This window comes from Podarcis pityusensis (genome assembly GCF_964106645.2).
Source record: "Podarcis pityusensis genome assembly, chromosome: 10".
NCBI classification, from domain to species: Eukaryota; Metazoa; Chordata; class Lepidosauria; order Squamata; family Lacertidae; genus Podarcis; species Podarcis pityusensis.
The window spans coordinates 66,481,935-66,499,712 of NC_138035.1; the positions used below are offsets into that span (position 1 = coordinate 66,481,935).

The 17,778-nt window shown below is 43.9% G+C and overlaps 1 long non-coding RNA gene across 1 annotated transcript; it reads right to left on the reverse strand.

The window, feature by feature from the left end:
* Positions 1-984: 984 nt before the first annotated feature.
* On the reverse strand, positions 985-8,754 carry LOC308486790. Its single transcript, XR_013991312.1, has 2 exons — positions 8,577-8,754; positions 985-1,698 (listed from the first exon to the last, which is right to left on the reverse strand). It is a non-coding gene; the product is annotated as an uncharacterized lncRNA (long non-coding RNA).
* Between the last annotated feature and the right edge of the window lie 9,024 nt (positions 8,755-17,778).

Below are 17,778 nucleotides of genomic sequence, written 5' to 3' on the forward strand. Positions count from 1 at the left end.
CCTTACATGATCGGAGGAACAACTTAGGATCATGGCCAACGACTCCTTAGAATCATCAAATTCTAGAGTTGGAAAGGTTCATCTAGTCTGTTGCCTGCAGTGCAGAAATACGCAGCTGCCTCATATGGGGATCGAACCTGTAACCTTGGCATTGCCAGCACCACACTCTAACCAACTGAGCTATCCAGACTCCTTGGTTGAAGCCAGTTTGCACAATCAGAAGAATCAAGTGAAGTAATCATTCTTTGATGTGGCTTGATTTTTTTAAAAAACTGCTTAGACCTATACTGAACCAAATTTGCTGGGTTTGTTTTTAATTGTTTGGCTTTTGGACTGGTTCTGTATTATTGTCAAAGCGCTTCGGTATCCTCGTTAATGATTGGCAGCCTACAGATACTTTAGAAATATCAACCATTTCAGATCGCTGGTAGGTTAGCAGGAGGTCTCCAGTGTCCCGTGGGGAAGGGGGACGTGTTTGCAGATGTGTTGACCCATCGAACGACTGGGAGTTCAGGGGCAAACCATTGTGAGAAATCATCACTGTTCCAAAGAACAGGTAATGTAGAGCAGGGTTGCCACTTCCCGTGGCATCATTGGTGGCATCAGATGACTCAATCCCGCACCACACCTGATGCCATTTATTACGTAAATAAAGGGGAGGGTTAGCTGGACGTACCTTGGGCCAAAGCGGTCTTGCAGGTCAAATGGTATCAGGTCTGAAATGGTCCACAGGCTAGAGCATGGGTAGGCAAACGAAGGCCCGGGGGCTGGATCCGGCCCAATTGCCTTCTCAATCCGGCCCGCGGACGGTCCGGGAATCAGCGTGTTTTTACATGAGTAGAATGTGTCCTTTTATTTAAAATGCATCTCTGGGTTATTTGTGGGGCCTGCCTGGTGTTTTTACATGAGTAGAATGTGTGCTTTTTATTTAAAATGCATCCCTGGGTTATTTGTGGGGCATAGGAATTCATTCATTCCCCCCCCTTCAGAATATAGTCCGGCCCCCCACAAGGTCTGAGGGACAGTGGACCGGCCCCCTGCTGAAAATGTTTGCTGACCCCTAGGCTAGAGGATCCTCACTGCTGGTGTCGAATAAACGCAGTGTTGCGCAAGTGACTGCTGAGAATTAGAAAACCCAGCTCAGTCCCTGCAAGTTAGGCTAAAAGTTCAACATCTTGAGAATCAAGCGTGTTGCTTCAAACTGCTGTATATCTGAGTAGCTTCATATGTTAACAAAAGCACAGTCTTTTAATGGGGTGCATTTCATGTTAGGAAGAGAGCTGTGTACCTGTAGCTGATGATCCTATGCATGCTTCCTAGGCAATAAGCCCCGCTGGATACTTTGAGGGTCGCTGCCTAGTAAATGAGCAAAGACTGGGTTGCATCTGACTGTTTAAGATGGAGTTAAAAAACTAGAATGTTGCAACATGATCATTGTTGATGTGGGACGACGACTCCATGTTAGCTTGTGGGGCCTTGTTTTTTCTTTATATCAATCTTGCTGGTTTCAGGATTGAAAAGCAACGTTTTGTTCTTGAGTGATGGAAATAAACTCTTCTCAAAATAAACAGCTATGTGGCAGACGTTGTGCGTGCTTTTCTGTTTGGTGTTTAAGTTTCTCTGTTAAGGTGATGGACAGCCTTTTCCCAGAATTCTCTCCCAGCTCAGTGATGTTGTTGCTGCTGTTATATTCCAGACCTTAAGAAAAGGGGGAAAAACCCAAACTTTATAAAGCAAATACTTACTACCGTTCCAAAAATGAACATGGAAGCCAAATGACAGTGGAGACATACTTGATCAAAAGAAGTAGGAAAGAAAAGGAGATTGTATCACAAATAATTTATGCATTCCCATAAGTTAACGCAAAAAAACCAAAGTGATATAGAAAATTAGGTTTAAGAGTTTCTAGAGTTTATCTGATGTATTGATTCATAGAAAATTATTTCTCATATTGCTTAGACATTATTATGTTGAGATTTGTTATTCAGTATTTTATGAACAGCTCTTTGAGCATTTAGTGCACATTCCCATAACTTTTTATCATACATGATATTATGTATATGCACCCTCTGTCAAACAGCTAAGACCCATTCCCTCATAGATGGGAATTTCCTTTTCCCAGCATTTAGCAACTAATATATGAGTTGCTACCAAATAATTTCTCAATATCTTTGGGATTATTATTTTGCCCAGTCCGAAAAAGGAAAGGGGGAAAAAAACCCAGAGGATCTAATTTTAATTTGGAAGTGTGGATTCCTTCATTTATTTTATTGATTTAGATATTGTCCCAAAGTATCTCTTTATATTTACATTCCCACCAAATGTGTCCAAAACTGTTGTCCACTGGAATGGTGTACTGTGACTGTTGCATTCTGCCCTACTTCAGATAGATACAGTGGTACCTCGGGTTACATACGCTTCAGGTTACATACGCTTCAGGTTACAGACTCCGCTAACCCAGAAATAGTGCTTCAGGTTAAAAACTTTGCTTCAGGATGAGAACAAAAATCGTGCTCCGGCGGCACGGCGGCAGCAGGAGGCCCTATTAGCTAAAGTGGTGCTTCAGGTTAAGAACTGTTTCAGGTTAAGTACGGAGCTCCGGAACAAACTAAGTACTTAACCTGAGGTACCACTGTAGATAGATAGATAGATAGATAGATAGATAGATAGATAGATAGACAGACAGACAGACAGACAGACATGTATATGGTCAAATGTAGCTTTGGCAGATAGCATGTGACTCTTTCCAGACTGGGCTAGAGTATTGTAAATAAACAATCTTTAGTTAAATATTATGTGAAGTATATAACCCTCAGCCCATTTGCTAGTTTTCCCTGTTTATGTCTACTGAGCATCGAAAGTAAAGGTTTTAAGTATTGCCTAAGAAATGAAAGGATTCAAATCATAAGAAAAATGCATAAACATCCATAATTTTGGAGTCTGCAGTGTGGAATGATTTGAAGGCGTTGAAAGCTTCAGCCAACAAAGTAAATTATAATTTCTACAGGGTGTACAAAACCTGCAGTACTTTGAGGTTAGCAAGTCAGCACTTAACCATTTTAGAGGAACATACGTTTTTGATTCATTAGACGTAGCAAGATATAATTTCTAGCGCCTGTATGTATGTATGTGGGGGGGAACCCTCAAATTTACACTGTGAGTTGAGGCCCTCACCTTTAAAAAATAAATAAATTATGGAGCGTAGATAAGAAATCCCAGAGGTCCAGTCAATGACAGAAAGCATACTATTTCCAAGCCACGTTCTGAAATGTGAGCCATCATTGTGTACAGCCCTATGTGTTTTGCCAGTTTTTAGATACAGTGGTACCTCAGGTTAAGTACTTAATTCGTTCCGGAGCTCCGTTCTTAACCTGAAACTGTTCTTAACCTGAAGCACCACTTTAGCTAATAGGGCCTCCTGCTGCCGCCGTGCCGCCAGAGCACGATTTCTGTTCTCATCCTGAAGCAAAGTTCTTAACCTGAAGCACTATTTCTGGGTTAGCGCAGTCTGTAACCTGAAGCGTATGTAACCTGAGGTACCACTGTATTACATCAAGTTGCATTTACTTTCTGTTGCACTGTGCCTGGCTCAGAAGGGATGGATTCATCAATTATAGGTGCAGAGTTGTCGACACACAACACAGTCGCCTTGTAACTGCACAGAATTAGTTTCACCTCCACAAGTTGGAACTGTGAAGTCTACATATCGATCTGTATGCCCAGCCTCACCCCTTCGCATCTTGACCTAAGAAATGTCCATGCTGCAGGGAAAACGGGCAAGGCAAATGCAGGGCAAGGTTCTGTTTTGTATTTGCTGACCCGGGCATTCTATGGGCCCTGCCTTAACAACTGAGCCCCGTGCCACTTTAAAGATTAGCACATTTGTTGTGCGGTGCACCTCGCGCAGAAAAGAGCTTATTCCGTCGGATGCAGCCGCAGCCTGAAGGTTCCACAGCTGTGTCCAGAAAACCAGTACAGATCAAGGGTCCCCGTTGCTGTGCCAGCATAAATATATATCACGAGTCAGAGAGGTAAAAGTGGAGAGGAAGAGCAGATGAAAATGAATTGCTCTGCCATATTATATCACCGTCACGTTGTTTTTGAAAAGAGCCAGCCTCCAGCGAGAGGCTCGCACAAAGTCCCTGTTTTCATTGGAATAAAAGGCTGCGTGAACTAATAATAATAATAATAATAATAATAATAATAATAATAATAATAATTTATTTATACCCCGTCCATCTGGCTGGGTTTCCCCAGCCGCTCTGGGAGGCTTCCAACAAAAGATTAAAAATAGATTCAAACATCAGTCATTAAAAACGTCCCTAAACAGGGCTGCCTTCAGATGTCTTCTAAATGTCAGTTAGTTGTTTATTTCTTTGACATCTGATGGGAGGGCTTTCCACAGTGCGGGCGCCACTACCGAGAAGGCCCTCTGCCTGGTTCCCTGTAACCTCACTTCTTGCAGTGAGGGAACCACCAGAAGGCCCTCGGAGCTGGACCTCAGTGTCTGGTCTGAACAATGAGGGTGGAGACGCTCCTTCAAGTATACTGGGCTGAGGCCGTTTAGGGCTTTCAAGGTCAGCACCAACACTTTGAATTGTGCTCGGAAACATACTGAGAGCCAAGGTAGGTCTTTCAAGACCGGCGTTATGTGGTCTTGGTGGCTGCTCCCAGTCACCAGTCTAGCTGCCGCATTCTGGATTAGTTGTAGTTTCCGGGTCACCTTCAATGGTAGCCCCACATAGAGCGCATTGCAGTAGTCCAAGGGGGAGATAAGTGGAGCAGATACGATTAGTGTCAGGCAAACATCAACAAAAGCAGCTAGCCCAACTGTTTAGGAGTGTATGTGCTGCGTTTACTTTAAATCTTTCCATTTCTTAATACTCTAGTAGAGTCCTGCTGGTTTAGACCAAAGGCTCTTCACATCCTGTTTCCAGCCAGATGTTCAGAATCAGGGCATGAAGACACTTTCCTGCTGCCCACCAATTGGTATTCAGTTGTGTATTCTTCTTCCTCTAGGGCACAGATGGAGAAGCCATAGGCCTCCAGTGCCCATGATCCCTGACCATTGGCAATGTTGGCTTAGGGCAGTGATGGCCAAACTTTTCCCTCCAGCTGTTTTTGGACTACAACTCCCATCATCCCTAGCTAACAGGACCAATGGTCAGGGATGGTGGGAACTGTAGTCCAAAAACAGCTGGAGGGCCAAGTTTGGCCATCACTGGCTTAGGGGGACTGATGGGAGTTGGTCCAACTCTCATTGAAATTCTACTCAATATGATCCAGAGCAGAACTCCGACGTATAGTTAGCAGAGTAAAAACTTAAAACACATTGCAGGATTCCCAAAATATAGACCAGAGGCAATGAATATTTCATCCAGCAGAGCTTTACTGCTACCGAGGGCAAATGAGCATAATGGTTACAAATCCAATACATTCAGGATTGGCACAATCCATAACAAATCCAGTTGCAGCAGACTTCACTTAAACTTACAAAAACTTATAGTAAGTCTAAACCTTAACAATGTAGCATACCATGTGCAGAAAGCCATTTCCGACCTTGGGAGGAGAGGGGGTTGCGGGTGACCCCCTCCCACACACGCGGGGGCTGGCCTTTTGCCCCCGCGAGATTCAGGGAATCCCCGGGCGTGCCTGCAACCCGGCCCGCCAATCGGCGGGCTGGGGAGGCGTGGCCTAGCCTACTTAAGGCCAGGCACGCCCGGGGACCGCCCTCTTTCCCCTCGCCAGCTGAGCGGTTTTCCCATCCCACCCACCCTTAGGCTTAGCTAACTATGACCTTGCTATGGACTCCGGTTGGTCGCCGCAAGGGGCCTGGTAGGAATTTTTCCAATTTGGCGCACTGTCAGCCTTTTGGTTTTTTCGCCTACCTCGTAGCAATCGTCACAACTTCAGTGGTATTTGGCGGTTAGGCATTGGCAGGGGTTTATTGTTATGCAAATGAATGGGGGGGGAGGAAGCGCCATCACCTTCCCCCAAGGAAAGGGTAGTCCGGTAGAGGACTCCGGGGGGCGTTGCCTTGTCCGAAACCTAGGGAGGTAAGGGCCTCCGGCACGCCCCCGAGCGGTGACACCCGTGGGATCCTAGTTGGCGTACTTCAACAGGACTCCCACGGTTTGTGGTTAACCCTTCCCGGTCTACATGCCGGGTAGTTGATAGGAGCCAATGCCTAAGGCCAATACCTTTCAATTCTGTAATCAATAAAGTTGTGGCCTTTTTATGCCCATTAACCTTAAATAATGTGTCCAATGTCTTCATTTCACATGGGGGAGGGGACTTGCCACGCAACACCACACCAGAAGGAAGAGGGATAGAAAGAGAATGTAAAACCCACCCTCCTTCTGGCCCTACTTTTATAGTCAGCATGGGTTTGACAGAAAGAGATAACAGAACCAGCTTAAGCCAGCTGTGCTCAGATTCTCTGAAGGAATAACCCAAACATCATGAACCTTCTGCTTGTTTCTTTCACACCGAGAAGCTTCCAGAACCCTCTTGAGTTAAGTAGAATAGGAGAGATCTCTACACATCAGATCAATACTTTCTGCACTAAGAAATGCAAACTGACGCCAACAGCATCTGGAAAACCGTTAGTCCCCACCCCTGCTCTAGAAAAGTTCAGTTTCATTTCCAAGTCTAGTCCTATCCTCCATGTGTTTAAAAGGTAAAGGGACCCCTGACCATTAGGTCCAGTCATGGCTGACTCTGGGGTTGCGGCGCTCATCTCGCTTTATTGGCCGAGGGAGCCGGCGTACGGCTTGGATACCTAGCAGTTGGATCTAGCCAGCCATAGGAGGTACTGGCAGGTCCACTGGTGCCCAGAAGAACCACATTTGCAACCCCTGCGGTCCTTTAACGGGAACAGTGTGCTTTGTTACAAATGTTGGTCACCACCCGCACTCTCTGCCAAATGGTAGCAAGATTCCAGGGGGTTCCAGACACTCACCCAGGGCCTGTGCTCCTTTGGAGAACTGAAGAAGTGGCGGAGACTGTCGTAGCTTTAATAATAATAATAATAATAATAATATTTATTTATACCCCGCCCTCCCTGGCTAGACCCAGGCTCAGGGTGGCTAACATCAGTAAAATTACAGTAAAAACATAAGGGGGGGGGGGGGAAACGACCAATTTAAAATACAGGTTAAAATGCAATTTGAAATGCAGCCTCATTTTAAAAGTAGCCCATAGATCAAAAACCATAAGGAGAGGGAAACATCAGGGTCAGACTGAGTCCAAACCAAAGGCCAGGCAGAACAGCTCTGTCTTGCAGGACCTGTGGAAAGATGTCAAGTCCCGCAGGGCCCTAGTCTCTTGTGACAGAGTGTTCCACCAAGTCGGGGCCAGTACTGAAAAGGCCCTGGCCCTAGTTGAGACCAATCTTGTGACTTGGGACTTCCAAAGTGTTGTCATTTGTGGACCTTAAGGTCCTCCGCGGGGCATACCAGGAGAGGCGGTCCCGTAGGTACGTGGGTCCTAGGCTGCATAGGGCTTTAAAGGTCAAAACCAGCAACTTAAACCTGACCCTGTACTCCACCGGGAGCCAGTGCAGTTAAGAAATATGATAGCTTCACATTTTTTTTTTTATTTTATAGAAATTTATTGGGTTTTACAATAGAAATAAACATAATAAACAATGTAACATATATCTTAACATAATTTCACATTTTCTTTGGACTTCCTCACATCTTTCATCGCTCCCACTTTCATCGTTATAGCATTTTGTCAGCAATTTATTATCTTATTTGCATTCTTATATCCCTTCTATGCTTCATAATCTTCTACTTCTCAAAAAGAGTTATATTTTCTCAATCTCACTTATTTTCTTAAATTCATCTAAGTTTAGTGGTGCTCAATTATATTGATCTAGCATCCTGTTTAGCATTCACTCAAATTGCAATGTTTTTGTAGATAGTTCTTAAATTTCTTCCAATCCTCCTCAGTCCTCTCTTCTCCCAGGTCTCGAATTCTGCCGGTCATCTCGGCCAGTTCCATGTAGTCTATCAGTTGCATCTGCCATTCTTCCAGTGTGGGTAGATCTTGAGCTTTCCAATGCTTTGCGAGTAGTATCCTTGCTGCTGTTGTTGCATACATAAAAAATGTCTGGTCCTTCTTTACCACCCCTTGGCCGACAATACCCAAAAGAAAGGCCTCTGGTTTCTTAGTGAAGGTATATTTAAATACCTTTTTCAGTTCATTATAAATCATTTCCCAGAACGCCTTCACTTTAGGGCAAGTCCACCAGAGGTGGAAGAATGTTCCTTCACACTCTTTACATTTCCAACACTTATTGTCAATCAGGTGGTAAATTTTTGCAAGTTTGACTGGGGTCATATACCATCTATATATCATTTTCATTACATTTTCTTTCAAAGCGTTACATGCAGTAAATTTCAATCCAGTACTCCACAACCTTTCCCAGTCCTCAAACATAATGTTATGCCCAATGTCCTGCGCCCACCTTATCATAGCCGATTTAACCATTTCGTCTTGTGTGTTCCATTTTAACAGCAAGTTATACATCCTTGAAAGTACCTTACTCTGATAGCTTCACATATTTACACCTCCAGTCTGCATGGAGAGAGTCCAGATCTTACAGCATGGTCATCTCAAGAGGGGTTTGTTCCCCACAGCATCACAGCATCTACTGTCAAAGGCATCTCTCCCAGCTTGCCTTCAGCCAGCCTGCCCAAAATGGATCTCTGCCTTTGTTCTCCCTTCTTGTTCCCAGCACAGCTTGCCAAAAACATTCTTCGTGTCACATCATGCCCAGTTACCCTGGCAACCTTCCAAATCCCCAGCCTTTGTTCACACCCAGAGGTGGGGGTGGGGGGTGGGGGTGGGGGAGGACAGTTTTCTTGCATTGCCAATGGTCCTCTTGTTTCTTAATGGTCTTAGCTTGACCAGTTCATTTTGCCTAGGCTATCTCAGGAATTCTTCTGCAGCATAATAATAATAATAAATTTTTATTTATACCCCGCCCTCCCCAGCCAAGACCAGGCTCAGGGCGGCCAACAACCAATAATAATAAAAAATTGATTAAAATACAATTTAAAAGAATTAAGATACAACATTAAAACAGTAAGGGAGCAATCTCTTCATAGGAGGAGATTTCTCCCTTCACATCCCAAATAATCAAAACCGTAACATGTATTAATTTCTAGGGTTGGGGGGGTCCCCCAAACTTACAACTGCTTTTATGATGTATAATATTAGGCAGTTAATTAGAAAACTGAACGTTTCCCTTCAGAATTCTGGATATTGCCTTGGTAAATCACAAGACTGATCAGTATTAAAAATAGAAAGAAATGGCATTTATACTCATCAGCCCCAAAGCACACGGTAAGACTTCCCAGTAAATCCCAATATTCACCCAGTCGCTGATGTTTAACATCGCTTTTGGCTAAGCAGTTCAATAGCTCATGCAGAAATTAATAGAGATAAATGTGTTACAGAATCTACAGAGGCTGCTTTTGTCCTATGGCTCCCTCTGCTGCAAGTTCCTTTTTAAAAGATTTCATTTCATCAAGCTCCCTTTTCGAGAACTCACAGCATGTGTGCGAAATTTCAGATAAGATGTAACACTTTTCTCTTTCTCTGAATCACTATCATACCAACCAACCAACCCAAGTGACTGTTATGTATTACTCTTTGTTTCATGTAATAGCATCTTTTAACTGCCATCTTCAACCTGCCTTCTGGCAGCATTAAGATAAATTCAATAAATTCAACAATGTAAATAAGTTCTGATGGATGTAATAATGGAATACTGAATGGTATAGTTTTTTTTTAAAATATGCAGGGGTTTATGATATGTAAAATGAACCATGGAAAGAGAAGAAAGGAAGTCATTGATATCTTTTTTTAAAAAAAAAATTATTAAATGTTAATAATAATAATAATAATACATTTTATTTGTATCCTGCTCTCCCCAGCCAAAGCCAGGCTCAGAGCGGCTAACATCATATAAATAAGACAATATGCATAATACAATATACAATATGCAAATAAAATAACATTCAACATTCATTAAAACAATATAGAATAATATTAAATATCAGCATTTCAAAATTAAACAGAAATCCACTCAACAGTTACAATAAGTAATTTATAAACTCCAATCAATAAAACAACAGCAAACCACAGTGCACAACGTAATACAATACAAAATGAGAAGCAGAGACTGGAGGGTGGAGCAAGGCAGGTGGAAGGAGGCCTTGCCTGATGAAGTCTCTCCCCTCACCCAAAAAAATGAATAGAAAAAAAAGAAATGGAAGCAATACATAACCATACATAAAAACATTTTATCTACACAATTTTCCAGAATGCAAACTAGAAAAGAAGAAAGACAAAAGTTAAAAGAAACAAGAAAAAGAATGAAGAGAAAAAATACTTTTCATAATAAATTACTCCAAATTCATACTTCAAACATTACAATATTTAAATCCTAGTTAAAATATTATAAAAGACTTCCACCGCATTCACCACACGTCTCTTGGTTATCTAATTCACCTTGACATCTGTTCTTCAATCACTTCCTTTCCTTAAATTCTTTCATAGTCCATCTAATCTTTGTATTCTCTTGCATTCTTCAGAAGGTTAGTCTAAGCACAACCAAACTTTCGTGTTTGATTCCTGTTTGTGTAAATATTCATTTACGCATTCCCATTGTTTCTGTCATCAATATCTTAAGGATGTGAAAACGAGTACTTTAAATTGTAAAACAGAAAATTTAATGAAAATTATATACAAAAATGAGAATAGAAAAGAGAGAGAAAGCTAGGTGTCAGCCTCATACTGGTTTGTATAGATTATAGCTTCAAATTTAGAAATGATGACTATATGATAGATAAATAGAACAGAGGTCCTCAGAGGTGAAGACTGTGACTGGGTGGTCTGCTCAGTCTGTTGCCCAGGTCCTAAATGTGACAGGCAACTTCAAGCCCTTGCTCTTCCATCTCAAACAAGACTTGGGCCGGACAGTTCTTCAAATGGAGCACACCTTCAAACAGAGAGCCATCCTCTGTAAAGTAGGAGACCTGGCCACACTAGTCTTAGATAACACTAAGAATGAGAGGGTGTCAAAATAAGGCAAGCTCCCCTCCTTGGCCCTCCCAGTTGGTGTAACCAGCCATTTGCCAAGTTGGACAAACCGCCCATCTAAAATACTTCTGTCTTGTCCATCCAGCTCCCAGATTCAGTGGCACTGCTCCTCTGATCAGCACCAAGCAGCCAGTTTTAAATGGACCACCATGGCCCTGAATTAGCATTATGTTGGGTGCTGTGGGTTATTGTGCTGAATTTTTGTGTGTGTAGTAAAGGGTAAAGGGACCCCTGACCATTAGTTCCAGTCGTGACCGACTCTGTGTTTTTTTTTTTAAATGATATTTATTAAAATTTCAAAAGAAAAAGATTACATTGATAAAAAAAATAACAATAGAAAAAAGAAAAATACAAAATACAAAAAAGAAGAAACAGTTAAAAACAATTCCATCTTTTCATCACTTCTCTTACATTTACTTGTTTCCCGGACCTCCTCATACCTCCCTTTTTTGTATTCCAATTCAATTTGTTAGTCCAGCAATTCCTTTCCCTCCTTTTTAATCCTGATCTTTAATCTTGATATATTATAACATTAAGTTTTTACGTATTGAAAACCAATTTTTCCATGTTCTTTTATACCATTACAGCTAGAAACCACTTAACTTCAATCCAACATCATTCTAACATTCATTAATTTTACAATATTTCTGTAAGTAGTCTTTAAATTTCTTCCAATCTTCTTCCACCGACTCTTCTCCCTGGTCTCGGATTCTACCAGTCATTTCCGCCAATTCCATATAGTCCATCACCTTCATCTGCCATTCCTCCAGTGTGAGTAGATCTTGTGTCTTCCAATGCTTTGCAACAAGTATTCTTGCTGCTGTTGTAGCATACATAAAGAAAGTTCTGTCCTTCTTTAACACTGCTTAGCCGACTGTGCCCAGGAGAAAGGCCTCTGGTTTCTTCAAGAAGGTATATTTAAATACCTTTTTTAATTCATTATAAATCATTTCCCAGAAAACCTTAATCCTTGGGCACGTCCACCAAAGGTGAAAGAATGTACCTTCAGTTTCTTTGCATTTCCAACATTTATTATCGGGCAAATGGTAGATTTTTGCAAGCTTGACTGGGGTTATGTACCACCTGTATATCATTTTCATAATATTCTCTCTTAAGGCATTACATGCCGTAAACTTCATACCTGTGGAGTCGTGACCGACTCTGGGGTTGCGGTGCTCCTCTCGCTTTATTGGCCGAGGGAGCCGGCGTATGGCTTCCGGGTCATGTGTCCAGCATGACTAAACCGCTTCTGGCGAACCAGAGCAGCGCACGGAAACGCTGTTTACCTTCCCGCCAGAGTGGTACCTATTTATCTACTTGCACTTTGACATGCTTTCGAACTGCTAGGTTGGCAGGAGCTGGGACCGAGCAACGGGAGCTCACCCCGTCGTGGGGATTCGAATCGCCGACCTTCTGATTGGCAAGTCCTAGGCTCAGTAGTTTAACACACAGCGCCACCCGTGTCCCGTGTGTGTAGTACCAGGGATCTATTTCAATAACCAGTGCTGCAGCCTTGGCAGCTGCCCATACACATCAGATGTTGACTTTGGTCGCTGCCTAGATGTGAGATTATGCTAGTGTAGGGACATTGTGAATACCAGCATCCTTGCTTTCCAGCACTGCAAGGCAAAGACAATGCAAGAGTGAGTACGATTTTGCAGAAAGCAGCTGTGGTGGTGTCCTGAACATTGCGACCTGATATCAATGGAATTCAAAATCTCACCTATAGAGCACCCTAATGTTTGCAAGCGCATTTCATCAGCAGCCGCGGACGATAAATAAACGGGATGCCAGAAAGCTTTTGTATATTTTGTGATGAGCATGGATAATATAAAAGCAACCACCTAATAGTGCTAAGATCTTCGCAGCCTGAAGCAGAAATGAGCCAGAACAGAAGATTCTCAAAAGGCATGACAAAGTATCTTTCCTGCGCTGCCCGTAGGGAAGGAGAGGGATAAAGATACTTAACAGAAAAAGTTGTCCATCAAACGCAAAGCCTCTCCAAGTGTACTCAGCTCTGCTTTGAAGGCAATGGCCGGTGGCGTGTTGATTATGGAATCCAAGCCGATTCTCCTTTGAAGCCTTGGATGTGTGACCGCTCCGTTACATGAGTGCTTTGAAGTTCAAGAGAGTCTTAACGGAGCCTTTTCAGCCTTCAAAAATGCTAGCAACACAGAAAGCAGCCAGGTTTCGCACTCCTCTTTGTGCGCGCACACAATGGGTAGGAGCAGTTAAGGCGAAGAACTAATCCGTAGCATGTGCACACAACTCCTTTGATTTCTGCGGCGCTTTATGGAGAGTGATACTAGCAGAATTGGTATGCAACAAAAGAGGGGCCCAAGTCATTCCCCCCGCCCCTCGCTCCCCCAGGATACGTCTGTAGTAACACAGGGATTTCCATAGTCAGGGAAGTCTCTAGCAGTGGGTCGATTACCTAGCCGAACTTAAAAATGGAAAGCCTAATGCTGGTGGTCAACAAAAGAGGTACAAAGACTCTCTCAAGGCAAATCTAAAAAGGATTTGTTGTTGTTGTTTGGTCGTTTAGTCGTGTCCGACTCTTCGTGACCCCATGGACCAGAGCATGCCAGGCCCTCCTGTCTTCCACTGCCTCCCGCAGTTTGGTCAAACTCATGCTGGTAGCTTCGAGAACACTATCCAACAATCTTGTCCTCTGTCGTCCCCTTCTCCTTGTGCCCTCCATCTTTCCCAACATCAGGGTCTTTTCCAGGGAATCTTCTCTTCTCATGAGGTGGCTAAAGTATTGGAGTCTCAGCTTCAGGATCTGTCCTTCCAGTGAGCACTCAGGGTTGATTTCCTTAAGAATGGATAGGTTTGATCTTCTTGCAGTCCATGGGACTCTTAGGAGTCTCCTCCAGCACCATAATTCAAAAGCATCAATTCTTCGGCGATCAGCCTTCTTTATGGTCCATCTCTCACTTCCATACATCACTACTAAAAAGTATAAACACCAACAACTGGGAAAAACTGGCCTGCGAGCACTCCAATTGAAGAACAACCTTTACCAAAGGTGTCATGGGCTTTGAAGACACTCAAACGTTGGATGAAAGGGAGAAACATGCTAAGAGGAAGGCACGCTTGGCAAACCCTAACCGTGATCAACTCCTGCCTGGAAACCAATGTCCCCACTGTGGAAGGACGTGTGGATCCACACTTGGCCTCCACAGTCCCTTATGGGCTCAATGTTAAAACTGTGTTTATGGAAGATAATCTTACTCGGCTACGAGTGATCGCCAAAGGAGGAAAAGAAGAAGACCTGGCACTCATACCAGCCTGGCATGCAGCAATGTCAATTGCCCGCTGCATAATGTAACAGGGATCTATTGGGAACAACACGCTCGCTGCCATTTAATTTCCTCGGTAACAGCAAATGTGCACTTATTCAAATGTGAAGTTGCTGTGAAAAGGCTCGACGTTAGCCTTTGATTTCCCAAACGACAAAAGGGAAGAGCGTTTCCCCCCTCATCTTCCAGTTGCTCGCGCATTGGAGAAGACTAAGGATGAATGAGGATCCTTCAGGCAGATTGTCAAGCAAACCTGGAAAGAAGAAGAAGAAAAAGAGTTTGGATTTGATATCCCGTTTTATCACTACCCGAAGGAGTCTCAAAGCAGCTAACATTCTCCTTTCCCTTCCTCCCCCACAACAAACACTCTGTGAGGTGAGTGGGGCTGAGAGACTTCAGAGAAGTGTGACTAGTCCAAGGTCATGCAGCAGCTGCATGTGGAGGAGTGGAGACGCGAACCCAGTTCACCAGATTACGAGTCTACCGCTCTTAATCACTACACCACACTGACTTGCTTTGGGGAGGAAGCAGAAGTGTCTGCACACCTTTTCTCCACGGACCCCTTCAACTTGAAAAGGATTTGTGGGTGGCACTGATCACACACTTAGTTCACACTTCCACTTGCCCCTTGCCTACAAAGCTGTCAAGGAGCCAGGTCACCCGCAGGGCAGGCACCCACACGAAAGGCACGGAATCCAGTCAGCTTTTTATTAGCAGAAAACAACACCACCACAATGTCCTGTTTTGCCTTAAGTCGACAGAGGTGTTGCCAAAACTAAGCTCTGCCTTAGTTTTGCTTTTGGCCACTGTTGTTTGCTAAGGCTGCTGGGAACTGTAGCTCTGGGAGGGGTAAACTACGGTTCCCGGGATTCTTGGGGACAGGTGCTTTAAATGCATTGTTTTTACACAACCCTGATGTCTCCTAATCTTAGTGTTAGAGCTCTCCTGGCTGAACCAAGAAAGCTGAGGGGCAAGGGCAAGTCTGCTGAATCACTCTACACCTACTGATACTCACCAAGAAATTTGTTTTCTACAAAATTATTTTTCTAAAAGTTATGATGGATAAGGTGAAGGACCATTGCTCAGTGTTAGCACATCTTCTTTAGATGTGGAAACTCCCAGGTTCAGTTCCTGGCTTCTCCTGAGATAGGGCTGGGAGACACAGCTTCCGGAAATCCAGTGTAGACCAATATTTTCCAAACTTGGGTCTCTGGCTGTTTTTGGACTACAACTCCCATCATCCCTAGCTAGCAAGACCAGTGATCAGAGATGGTGGGGATTGTAGCCAAAACAACAACTGGAGACCTAAGTTTGAAAAACACTCGTGTAGATATAATATCATGTAGATACTTCCTGAGTTATGCTTGCTTCCCTTAAGTATTCAACAATCGAAACTTTATTCATGCTTCTTCTTTTTAAAACAACTGACTTAGAGCAGAGGCTGACAGAATTGTTCTTTTCTGGACATTAGCCTTTTTTTCATTGGTTCTACATTGGTCACCTTCCAGCGAAATGGATTCTAGGGATATTTTAGTTAATAGTTCTTAGGCCAAACGCTTTGATGAATGTTCTCTGCCCAAAGAAATTTGTCAGCTTTTAATTTGTTTTCTATCCAAAGAAATTTGTCAAGTTTTAATTTGCAAATTCACTAATTTCGTCCTTTGTCTCTTTTATTTGACATGGTGCCCAGGGTGATTTATACCGCAGGAGAGCCCAACCATGAATTCAGCGGGGCTCACTTTGCAGTTAAGATGTCTAATAGTCTGCTGCTAAATTCTATGCAACTTTTCCAATGGTTTACGCCTATGCTACCACAGGCCCTTCACAGTGCTCATCCTCAAGTACAGCCCCACACATGAACTTCCAACAGACATGTTTTGGGATCTTTAACCTATACGATGCCATGAAGGAATTAAAGCTCCCAGAAGGGATAAGCCAAGAGAAAACAAGACAGAGCGTAGTATATTTAGATACAAAGTTTAATACGATCCTGTACTGCAGGGTGTGGGACTAGGGGAATTTTGGGGTACCTTGAACCCTGCAATTCTATTATTCTTTGAGGCAGAACCGGCCCACCCATGAGGCAAGGTGAGGTGGCTGCCTCAGGTGGCAGGATCCACAGGGGCATGGAATGCATCAGCCACTGCTGCTGCCACAATGGCAGTAATGAGTACTATAAACTTCTTGGGAGACTGGATCTGCCGTATCCTTGGCAGCCCTCCACCAAAGTGTTATGTACTGAAGTTCTCACCCTGGGCCAGCACGGGGATACTGTAGATAGTTTTCACTCAGGTCCACATATGCAAATAAGGAATTGAAAGTGACATTCAGTGATTGGGTAGTTACAGAAAGTTGTTACTGTTGCTTTGTAGTTGAGCTCTATATAAGCAGGCTGGCTGAACCCTTCAGCCCAGTTCTGTTCTGGGCCTGTGAATAAACAAGAGCTGTTTGAAGAACCGCTGTGTCGTCTGATATGTTCACTCACTACTTAACACCAAGTACCACCTCTACAACGGTCTCTTGGTGAATAGGATGTGCTGCTTGTCTCCTCGCAACCCTAGGAAGGAAATGGCAGGGGCTTCCCTCTGGGGTCTCCCGGTCTCTGCACCCGCACAGTGTGATTCACAGCAGGCCCCTTTCCTTTGATTCCCAGTTCAACTGTTGCATAAGGCTGATTCAATTCTCCCCACCTTGTTCCCAAAGCAGATCTACACTCACCCCTTTTGGGGGGGGGGCGGGAAGGGGAGGAATTTGTGGTTCACCTCAGGCACCAAAATGCCTTCGGAGAGCATGGAGAACAGAGGCAGGGGAGATAAAGGCATCTAAAGAAGGTCTCACAACCACAACGGTCCCAAGGTAAAGGACCCCTGGACGGTTAAGTCCAGTCAAAGGCGACTATGGGGTTGTGGCATTCATCTCGCTTTCAGGCTGAGGGAGCTGGCGTTTGTCCACAGACAGCTTTCCGGGTCATGTGGCCAGCAGGACTAAACCGCTTCTGGCGCAATGAAACACCGTGACAGAAACCATAGCGCACGGAAATGCCATTTACCTTTCCGCTGCGGCTGTACCTATTTATCTACTTGCACTGGCATGCTTTCAAACTGCTTGGTTGGCAGGAGCTGGGACAAAGCAATGGGAGCTCACTCCATCATGGGGATTTGAACCATCGACCTTCCGATTGGCAAGTCCAAGAGGCTCAGTGTTTTAGACCACAGCGCCACCAGGGACAGCCCTGCAGTCTGCGCTGAGGGCCTCTCCCCACCGGTGCTTTCTGCCGCATCATTGGCTCAATAATGGTACATTTGTGGTGGGTTTATACTAGACTGTCCACACATCATTCAAAGTTAGTGGTCATTCTGCC